The sequence below is a fragment of the Silene latifolia genome, chromosome 4, assembly GCF_048544455.1.
Source record: "Silene latifolia isolate original U9 population chromosome 4, ASM4854445v1, whole genome shotgun sequence".
Lineage (NCBI taxonomy): Eukaryota > Viridiplantae > Streptophyta > Magnoliopsida > Caryophyllales > Caryophyllaceae > Silene > Silene latifolia.
The window spans coordinates 104,421,662-104,432,875 of NC_133529.1; the positions used below are offsets into that span (position 1 = coordinate 104,421,662).

The 11,214-nt window shown below is 39.2% G+C and overlaps 1 long non-coding RNA gene across 5 annotated transcripts; it reads left to right on the plus strand.

Moving 5' to 3' along the window:
* The first annotated feature begins 6,012 nt into the window (after positions 1-6,012).
* Positions 6,013-9,336, plus strand: LOC141653696 (uncharacterized). 5 transcript variants are annotated; one of them, XR_012547493.1, is made up of 6 exons: positions 6,013-6,238; positions 6,470-6,509; positions 6,782-7,204; positions 8,284-8,469; positions 8,583-8,702; positions 8,954-9,336. It is a non-coding gene; the product is annotated as an uncharacterized LOC141653696 (long non-coding RNA). The 5 variants fall into 5 exon arrangements; XR_012547494.1 differs by having other exon boundaries at positions 8,284-8,460; XR_012547495.1 differs by having other exon boundaries at positions 6,014-6,238; positions 8,284-8,351.
* The last annotated feature ends 1,878 nt before the right edge of the window (positions 9,337-11,214 follow it).

Consider the following 11,214-nt stretch of genomic DNA (forward strand, 5'->3'; position numbering starts at 1 on the left):
ACATTACAAAATGTGCATTTCATTTAGTTAAAATGATAACCCGAACTTTAGGCCCACTTTTCGAGGTGATAACAACTTTGTTGGGTCAGGCCTATTTCACAGAAAGTTCTAGATCTCTTTCTTAGCTTTCCAATGCCACCGAAATCACCTTAATCCGAGTCTTGTAGAGAAAGTTATGCCTAAAATACGACAGGCTGTCAAACGCGTTTTCTACGCGCAGAGGAACCTACCCGGGAAAGGACGCAGCAGGTGCTGCGCCTCTTCCAAGGGACGCAGCTCTGCTGCGCCTCTTCCCCAGGGCTTTCTTTTTGTCCAAGTTTCCGCGTTTAACCTAAGTCGGTTATTTCCGGATCTTTCCTTCCGTATCCTAGTCTTACCATAATTCCGTCGTGTGATTAGTATAAATAGGAGCTTTCGTTCCTCATATTTCTCACGCGAGTGTCCGCCCTTCTCTTCTCCCTTTGCATTCTAGACTTCGTTCTTACTAATTGGCGCCTACGTGCTTGGACTTCCGACCACGTAAGCTCGGATCTTTCCGGGTACCAGCCTCTCCGTTGCATGACCGACCAATTTGACCACTACACTCAATCAATCTAATTAATCAATCGTTTTCCTCTTACGAGGGCACTCTTTCCTTGCATTCGCATCGAGCATTCACTAGTCGATTCTTAGTTCATCTCGTTCCGTCAACATGTAAGTCTGAGGGTGTATTAATTTCCTTTTATTTATTGTATTTATTTCTTGTAATCGTCAATTGTAAGGTTTATGTCGAAAGTACCATTTAAAACCGATTTCTAAAACCGTCTTTTAAAACCTGTTTTTGCTAATTTCCAGTAGACAGACGTCGAGAAAAGACGCAGCAACTGCTGCGCCTCTTCAAAGGAGCGCAGCACCTGCTGCGCCTCTTCGTGAGGCTGCCGCAGTTCCTGCCTCTTTTCTTCTTCCTCCGTTCTCTGTAATTCGTATCAAATTTTATTTCTTTTGTTTTGTTCTTTTAATTCTTCACCATGATAATTCATAAATCATATGTATAATGTATATAATTCATCATTCATGCTTAATTAGTCGTCAAGTCCGACTTAAATCCCTTATAATTCATATTTGCGGGTTTTCGTCATTAAATTCAAGTTCCGGGTTTTAGAAGTTCAATTCGTTCATATTGAGTTTCTGGAATTCGTTGTTGATAAATTTGCATCTGTGTATTTATTGATTCATCACTAATTCGTCATCAATCCATCATGTTTAGTTTAGTTAGTTAATTCGTTTGTTAGTTTGTTCATTCATTAACATCGACCCTTCACATAATTAATTCGTTTAATTCCGTCTCATTCATGTTTTACTGTTTTTTATGACCTCAATCATATGTAAATAACATGCTAATCACTTTCATCCGAGTAAATAATTAAATCAATCCATTAAATTCATCGATTGACATTAACAACTGCAGTTCCGGCTTCACAGCCAGAATTCGTCCTTGGAACAGACGCAGCGTCTGCTGCGCCTCTTCTAAAGGGCGCAGTGTCTGCTGCGCCTGTTCCAGGACGACTTCTGTCCCTGAACTCCTTTTCTGCCTTGACCTAGATTAATTAGTTTGCGTATTAATTAACTAATATTCGTAATATCGCTAATTCCTGTTCGTAATTTTATTCTTTTATTCGTTTTATCAAATCATCCGTTTTATAAGTATTTTCGACATAAATCGCCTATTCCGTTGTAATTAATGTAATTCTCATTATTGTAATTCATAGTTATTGTATTCCTTTCATTCGTATGTTTTCACATGTAAATGAGCATTAAATCTTACTTCGACCCCAATCGTGTGCTAATTACATGTTAACCGACTTAGTTAATTTCTCACATGCTAGGATTAAAACTTGGGTGTTGCATTGCATGCATATAGCCGACGATATATCGAGTATAAATAACTTCCCTAATCATTAGTAGAGGCCGCTATCGAGGCGGGCGGGATTAGGTGTTCGATCAAAAGAGCTTCCTAATACGTACCCTCACCCCTTACTCCAGATCTCCGTGAGCACCCGTGTTCATTGGCATCCACGAGAGTCATTCTAGACATAGAATGCTAAGGGTAACGATTGCTTAGTGTTCATGTCACTACTTTGTGTCTTGACATGACACGAGGTATTCGAACGGTTCCAATTTCCCATAAAAATTGGTGGCGACTCCATACAAATGCAAACGCTTGTTTTCGAGCCCCTTCATCCAAGCGCCCCCGTGGGCGGCCCGCTGTCCACAGTTTGGCGACTCCGCTGGGGATATACACTTACGTGTAGCTAAGGGTGAAACTCGAACAAGGTTAGGGAATAGTTTGTACAAGACAATTGTCGGTTTCCATAACTCGGTCTTCCTAGACCGTTTAATTCGGCCTTCCTAGGCCCAACCCAACCCATTCGACCAATCGTCCCGTCTAAACGGTCCTAATTCTTATTTGGGCCTAAGGATGGATAGCGATTGACGTCATCCATACCATGATGCTTACTCTTGTTTGTATCAAGGGCCTTCACTACTTGAGGAAATGGACTAGGAATCGGCCTTACTCTTGTTTGGCACGAGCCTCTCCCAAGACTTCGGGTTTGATGGTTCGGTATGGCAACCTACCCTTTAAACCAAAACCCTTTTAAATGCACTCAAAGATCCCGTTATAATGCTTGTATAATGTTTGTACCTTATGTGACCACCATTTTCTAAACGAAACCATGACGATTTTTGTAAAATTAAAACCTCTTTTTAAAACGTAAATATTTTCGAGAAAAGGCAAAAACAAAGTCCAAACTCTGTCCGTATGTCGAGTCAAACTTCGGGCCTAAAACCCATTTCAAAATCCGTGCAACAAAAAAAAAACCAAAAAAAAAAAAAAAAAAAAAAAAAAAAAAGAAAAAAAAAAAAAAAAAAAAAAAAAACCCAAAAAGAGTCAAAAAAAAACGTCAAAAAAAAAAAGAGTCCGAAAAAAAAAAAAAAAAAAAAAAAAAAAAAAAAAAAAAAAAAAAAAAAACTTTTTATTCAAAATATTTTCAAACCGTGTAAATGTAGATATGTAAATTCAATTGGGCTAAGTTAGAGTCAAAGTTCAAACGGACTGTGTCCTAGTCCGAACTCCGTCGAGTCATGAACCCGCTTTCCTTTACATTTTGGGTCTTTTCAAAATCAAGTCAAATCCTAAGGCGTCGCGCCGTCATTGTGGACCCCCCTACCCCAATTCAGTTAGGATCTAAAACACTCGAGTCACACGTTCCGAGGCTCAACACACGAGCCTCAATGGGCCTCATATTTGAGTCTAAACTACAACAGTCTTCTTAACACCTATAAGCAAACCTCGAATTAGAATCAACACGTGTCTTCAATCCCGTCAAATAAGGTCAATCATATAAGGGTCACTCCGTCAAAGTCAACACTCGAGTCTAAAATTATAGTCAAGCACCGTGAATTCAAACACGAGAAGTCGCTCACGACATTTCATGAATTCACAAGTCAAGTCTAGATTTGTCATCTTGTCCCTTCCTTTGTTTGTTGCCTTAGTATGCGTGATCCCATGTCAAATCAAGTTGTAATGCGCGTCATTTCTGTCGAGTAGGAATCCGGCAAGTTCTGTCAATCAACAAGGTCACGAAGGAGCTCAAGCCACAATCACCATGTCTCTCCAAGACATTTATGCCATGGTCCTACGAGTTCAAGCTACACTGGAAAATTTGAGCATTCGCGTCCTCACCCTCGAGGATGGAATGGTGGAAAAGAACATGCCAACTAGGGAAACCTCTAGTCTAGGTCGTCCAAATCTTACCTCTTGCAATAACCATCGTCCTAGAAAGCCGAAAACAGCTGAAAGGAAACCTGGGAGGCATCAAAGGGTACTTACCGATTTAGGCATGTCTTATGCCGATGCTTTGAAGAGACTTTCTGCCCAAGGCATGCTACATCCAATAGGGCCGACTCCGGATCCACCTTTGGAGAAACAAGTGAACCTCTGGAAGGGCAACAAATATTGCCTATATCACCAAGGTAGAGGCCATGATATTGAAGAGTGTTTTCTCTTGAAACACACCATCGAAGATATGATCGAAGAGGGCAAGCTTCCTAAGCCACCTTCCGCCAAGAAATCCAAGAAGATCGACCCTCTTGGGTCTAATATCATTAAACATGACGAAGAATCATCCCTTGACTGTTCTCACCTCCTCGCTCCTCATGGTAGTGGGGAAATCAATGTCCTCGAAGACGAAGATATCCAAAGTGGAATGCTCATGCTTTCCATTGCCTTCAACAACAAATTCTCCAAAATAGAAGGAGCCATTGATATCCTAAACTCTCGACTTTCTAACATGGAGAACCAGTTTGCTGAAATGGGTAAGAAGCTTGATGCCAAAATGAAAAGTGTCCAGACAAACCCTCAACCTGACAGTCCTAAAGCAACAAACGAGACACTTATCTCTAGTTCTTCCAATCCAAGCATCAAAATCAACAAAGTCAACCTCATGGAGCCTTTGTCAAAGAACTCTCCCAGGTCATTCACAAGTCTAGGCATGCCGTACGCCCTAGCCTTAAACAAATTATCCTCTCTAGGTCTTCTTCAACCAATAGGGCCCACCCCAGATCCGGAAAGGAAGTCTAAGTTTTGGGATGGCAATTCGTATTGTCAATACCATAGAGGAAGGGGGCATGACACCGAGAATTGCTACAAACTAAAAAATATCATCCAAGATAATATCGAGAATGGCAAGTACCATGTATCGACCTTTGCTCAAGATGACATTAAGTGTGATAGGGCTAAACTAATGGAAGTTCCACCCAGAAGACCAGGACGGGCTCCTAGAGCATTCGCTAACCTTGGCATCACCTATGCGGCGGCGCTACAAATGTTAGTATCACAGGGCAAAATACACCTAATCGGTCCAACTCCCGACCCTGAAAACATACTACCTAGATGGAACAGTAATGCATATTGCCAATATCATCGTGGTAGGGGACATGATACAGAAGCATGCTTTTGTTTGAAGCATATGATCCAAGATATGATCGAAAGTGGGAGGTTGTCCCTCTCAACCTTTGGCCCACAAAGCAGCCTCGGCAATCCTCATGGATATACCATTCATCAAGAAACTCTTCTTGACTGTTATCCTTCTAATATTCCCAATGATGAGGATGAGGTGCTCAAATGGGTGAATGCTCAAAGTCAGATGCCAAAGCCAATTGCTGGAAGAGAAAATGTTCAAGCGTGGGCCGATGATTACGAGTCTAGATCTGGAATCGCGTCAAAGTCCGAGTCCGAGTCCGAGTCCGAGTCTTAGGCTTTCTATCCCATAATTTTGTCATAGTATCTTTCTCCATTTTCATTTCTAGTGACAACCTGGGGGCTGTCCCATGAGTCACATGTCTTCTCGAGTCTATGTTAAATACATTTATTATCCATTTCAATAAAAGTACCCTTTTTCATCCACATATTCTATCATATCTCTTCCTCTACCCTTTTCCTGTGATAACAAGAATTGGTTTGAGACATTTTAAAATGAACAACAACAACAACGCATGTTCGTCGATGTGAGTGCACTTAAACGATGTTCCATTCCAAGTTGTAGAGGACCTGAGACTCCGTGTTCTTTTCTTACCTATTCCATGTCTGGCAATAGAAACCCACAATATAACCCCAGTTTAGGACGAGCATATCTCAAGAGATTCTAGGACGAATCCAAACCATCTCCCTTGTTAACAATCCATGACGGAAGGCAAGCCCATTCCCCACAATAAACAACCCGTGTTACTAAAAGACCAACCCGTTTCACACTAACACTAGTAGAAAAAACACCTATTGCGTCAGTCAATTTACGTCGGTTCTACAAAAACTGACGCAAAAAGTACTTATTTTTGGCGGGAATCCATTTTTGCCCTATAGTTAAGCTTTTTGCGTCGGTTTATAGAAAAAACTGACGTATATAATGCGTCGGTTCTCAGCAAAACCGATGTATTTGATCAAATACATCAGTTATCCAAAACCGACTTATTTGACCATTCCAATATTAAGTATATACGCACTGAGTCCCTTTCCCCATTCATTCATTCAGAAAAAAAAATTATCACTCCCTTCCCTGCCTCTCCTCATTCAATCGACACCACACCAGCACCCCACCGCTGACCTACCGCCGAACCACCGCCGAACCACTGATGACTCGCCGCCGACCCCAGTGTCGCCATCTCACTCTCTTCTACTCATCTAATTCCTAATTTGATATTGGTATGATTTTTACTTAATTTTTTTGTTGTAAGTTCTTTTAATAGGGTTTATTATTGTTGTTTACATACAATTTTGTGTAGTAATTAATTGTTAGTATGAATTGAATGTAAATCTAGACTTGTTTTAAGGTTAGGGTTAGGTGAAATTGGGGGTTTTCTATTTTGACAGAGCAGTAATACCAGTGACCGAGATTATTTATTTTAAAATGGTCGAATTGACTTTGTAAATCAGGTCAATCTTTCAAGATTATCCATGGGATAGCGTAAATCAGGTATGTTTCTCAAGATTATTTTCTTCCTTCTCTAAAAGATCGGCTATGGTGGCTTAAAAAGCCCATATGTTGTCCCTAATTCTTTAACCCAAATAATATGGGAACGTTTTTTTTTAATACATGATCTAAGGTACTCGTATTATTCTACATATATGTAAACCCAAGATTCATTTTTTTCCTTAGTTTCTAAAGGGACTGGACATTTATGGGTTGCTTAATACTCCGTTTGTTTTAATTGTCTAGATTGACATTTGGGAACCCTTTAATTTCAGATTTGGTGAAATTTGATACGATGCAAACAAAGTACTTCCTCAGTCGATCAGCCTGTGATGGTGATTTTGGTGATTGTTGGATTTAATCAATTCTAAGTACTTTATTAATTTGGGTCTCAATATGTTTCGATGTCCAAGCCGTCATGGGTTCTTCCCATTTCTCACATGAAAATGCACATATTATGCTTTAAATTTCATCTTATTGTCCATTAAGACTACATGGTGTATTTTATAATGTTTTTTCTACATAAGAGAGCATAAACTCTTATTTTATTTGTCTAATTGTAGTCTATTTATGATAAATTGTTGCTTAAAATTTGTATCCAAAGGGCGATGAGGATTCACACTTTAACTGAGTACGTAGCTCAGTGATGTTAAAAACAACTACAAGATTAGTACCATTGAAATGCAAACATGCATCAGGTATATTATTCAACTCCACTTCTTATGCGACCTCCAATCTTGCTCATTATGTTGACTATGACTTATTAATTAGTTTTTTGTATTATTTGAAGGCGTTATGTGAATTCTATTACTCCCTCCATACCACACCAATGGTAACATGGAACCACTTTTTGTGAGGGGAAAAATGGGTCCATGTTACCATTGGTGTGGTATGGAGGGAGTATGAGTTTCTATAGAGGATGGTAACCATCATCCCAAGATTATTACGTCAATGGTACAATGAAGCTACGAGTATATTACTTTCTTTCAAGACATTCATGTTGACTTTAAATGGTGGTTGTTACTCTTTCATATCTCTGGCACATAAGTCATGTTGACTTTAAATGGTGGTTGTTCCTTTCAATGAGCACATGCCCAATTTTGGGTGTTTGTCTCTTTAAGTGGTTGAATAGCTTAGGATTTGTGCTTGCCTAGGTAATTCTGATAAATAGGATTATTGAATGCTAACTTTCATAAGTTGGGCATGTCCTTTTGATTAATGTTTATTGCGTAGATTGTAACATTATGACTAGTGGAATGAACTTTGAAGCTTTGTTTACGAGTTTCCAAGCTATTGCAACTAAGCTATTAATGTGACTTTAAGCAATTCTTGTATGGTTTATCTGGATTTATGTAAATGTTGCAGGAAATACTGATCGTCAGTTTGCATTTGTGAAATTTCCTGGCACATTTTTCATATTAGTTAAGTAATCAATGTGTCTGTCAAATTGTTTGCCCATATCACTACTCGTTGAGTCAACAAGTTTTGTTATCTTAAATCTCAGATTCTAATTGTCGCAATAGACATGTTTACTTGTAAAATAGACATCATTTTGGGAACTTCAATTGGATAAGGGTAGGTCTTTTTGCTATACGGTGGTTTTGTTAAATGCTATGCTACTCCCTACACTTCACTCAATTAGCTCACTTTTCTAGTTTTTGTAAGTCATTGAATCAAGGAGCTAAATAGATGATAGAGCTAAATGAGGGTGTATAAGTTTTGTATATCTTACATATCTCCATTAGTTGACTATTGAATTTAATATTTATTGTGTTAGTTGCTGTGGATGGACATACCCTTTTCTTATTTGGAACCTAAACGACCTCGTATTACTTTGCCTGCAAGGTACTTTAACAAACTACCTCTTCATTTTTCAAGAAAATATTTGATCTTTGTTTCTACAATCCATAAGTACAATGCAGAGTGGTTGGCCTCACCTCTAATACTATGAATGGTAATAGAGGTTTGTTACTGCTTATAGTAATGAGCTTTTCATGTCTACTTTAGTCCTCATTCCATTTAATGTATGTGGTAATCCTCCATTTACTCTGTTCTCGTACCCAATACTTTGTGCAGGGAAGAAAATGAGGATTCGTTTTCATCTGAGCATACTTCAGTTAACTTTGATGGCTGATGGCATACTCTAGCTTGGGTACCACTTCCCAGATGTTCGGCTCACAACACTATTATACTCTGGTACGCTAGTTGTTTACGACTTTGTGTTTTTGATTGGAAATTTGTGGAATTGTTCTTTTCGCCTCAATAAGAATTAAACTTTAGTCGTCATTCCATTGAATTTTTTCTATTTCCATTCTTATATCATTTCTTTAATTAGCATGATGGTTAATCAATTATGGTTGAACTTTTTGGATACATGTACCATTATGCTTAAGCTGGTGGATTTCATGATACGATTATGAGCATGCTGTAATTTTCTTCATCTTTAGGTACATGGACAACCATTATTTTGTAGATGTCACCAGACGAAATCGTGCTATAGGAAATCAAAAAGGACACGCAACACACATCAGAGTTCAGATGGAGCTCGCTCGCATAAGTGAGTGTTGTACCTGGTTGCTTCAGCTAGTGTTAATAACATATGTGTATCTTAAGTTAGCTTTATTACTTAGTCATTTGTAATCTAGGCACGGGTAATATAGTTTTATTTAAGGTAATGTTTAGAGAAAATTTAGTATAGATTAGCCGCTTATAACTAAGACGTTTGTGGGATTATTTGTACTTTGGATTGTATTTGGAACGTTGTTGGGTTGAATAAGATGTAATGTTGTTTTACATGTGATGTATTATTGGTTAGTTGGATTTCTTATTGCAGGTTTTTAAGTTTGTAATCGGATTGCGAGTTTTATGTAATTTCGGCAGCAAATAAAAATGAATTGGCCCTAAAACAAAATATCAATTGCATCAGTTATGATAACAAATGACGCAAAAAATAAAGAAAATGCATCGGTTTTGTAAAGAATCGATGCAAATGTTGAAGCATTTTGTTTCGGTTCTACCTACAATTGCGTCGATTCTTAAAACATAACTGACGCAAATGGTGCTTTTTTGCGTCAGTTTTTAAAACACAACTGACGCAAATGTTCAATTTTTTGCGTCGGTTTCACAACTGACGCATATCAAATACGACCCCTCGATATACGTCAGTCAAAAACCGACGCAAAAGGCCCTTTAAAACTGACGCAATAGGGGGTTTTTCCATTAGTGTAAAGGTGCTAGTCTGACCCAAGTCCATCCAAGACGATACGAGCCATGATGAAAGACAAAAGGCTCAATCAAGGAGAAACTAGTGTCAATATCCAAAGGCCGCAGTTATGCCCGTAATCCAAGAAAAATGAGTCAAAGACAAAAGGCTCAATCAAGCAAGTCATTATCAATATCCAAAGTCAAAATCATCCTCAAAAGCCCGAATCAAGAATTTGAGCAAAAAGCCGAGATATATTCCAGACCAAGAATCTGAGTCCGAATCAAGAACAAGTCTGAATCAAATGCTATACAGAATACTGCTGAAGTCTAGGTAGAATCAAGACATCAATCAAGATGGTCAGCTAGCACCCTCACTTAGCCTTTCACATTTCATACACCCTAAGTCCTTCTCGAGACCGTTACGGGGAGATAGTTAGGGATTTTGAGAATCTTATCAAACTCGTCAAGCATACCCATCCTTTAGGGCCAAGACATGGAAACTTGATCCCACGTCATTTTAACCTACCTTTATGTGCCCAGGCTACATCAAGCCAAGAGACTCCATTTCCAAGCCACATTACAAGCCATGACCCCATAAAACCTTAACTTCACAAAATCAAGCTCCAGAGATTTGTTTCATCAAAGCCTCTTATTACCGAGCTCCACATTCCAAATATCCAATCCAGTTTCACCTTAACCCAAACACGGAGTCTTCAAATACTTTGCAACCAGAACGGGACATACCCATATTCATCCTTAGGGTCCACTTTTAGGTGTGCTCTCGCGACAAGGAAATTTTTATAAAATTAATTATACCTCTTTGGTCTATGATCAGAGGGAGTTATCTCAAATCGATTCTTCGAGTCACCAAAGGAATATACCCTTGTGACCCATGCACTTTAAGGCCCTGACAACGTAGCTTAGGCACACACTTGAACTACGAGCATGGTTTGATTTCACCTACTCAGGTGGATACGTAGGCAGTCTTTTCTTACACAAGAAGGATACAACCACAACACCCAAACAAAATTAACCAAACCTCAGAACTACGATCTGGTTTGATTTCACTTCACGTGAATACGTAGGCAGTCCTCAAGGACACAACCATCCCCACTTCCAACTTCCAACCTCAATTATCAACTTTCAATCTCAATTATCAACCACCTCAACCATCCCAATTTTCAACCTTCCAGCCTCAATTAGCATCCCTTCCACAAACAACACCTCTATACTGGGGGCTCCTTATTGTCGCCCAGCCTCTTTTACCAAAAGTCCAGAGTCATCTTCTCATCCTGGGGGCTTCTCTTCCGAGATGCCACCCTTCCTTTATTCCTCTCTCATTTGAGTCTAGCTAGTGCTCGGTCCAGGCGATGATAAGGTCTTAGATCGATTCTCCAAGTTATCGTGCCTCAAGAGGGGTCTCTTTTACAGTAAACGGTGGTGAAAGAAGTCCTAGTAGACAGCTGATCCATGGCTCATGCCTTGCTTTTATATGCCTTCATCA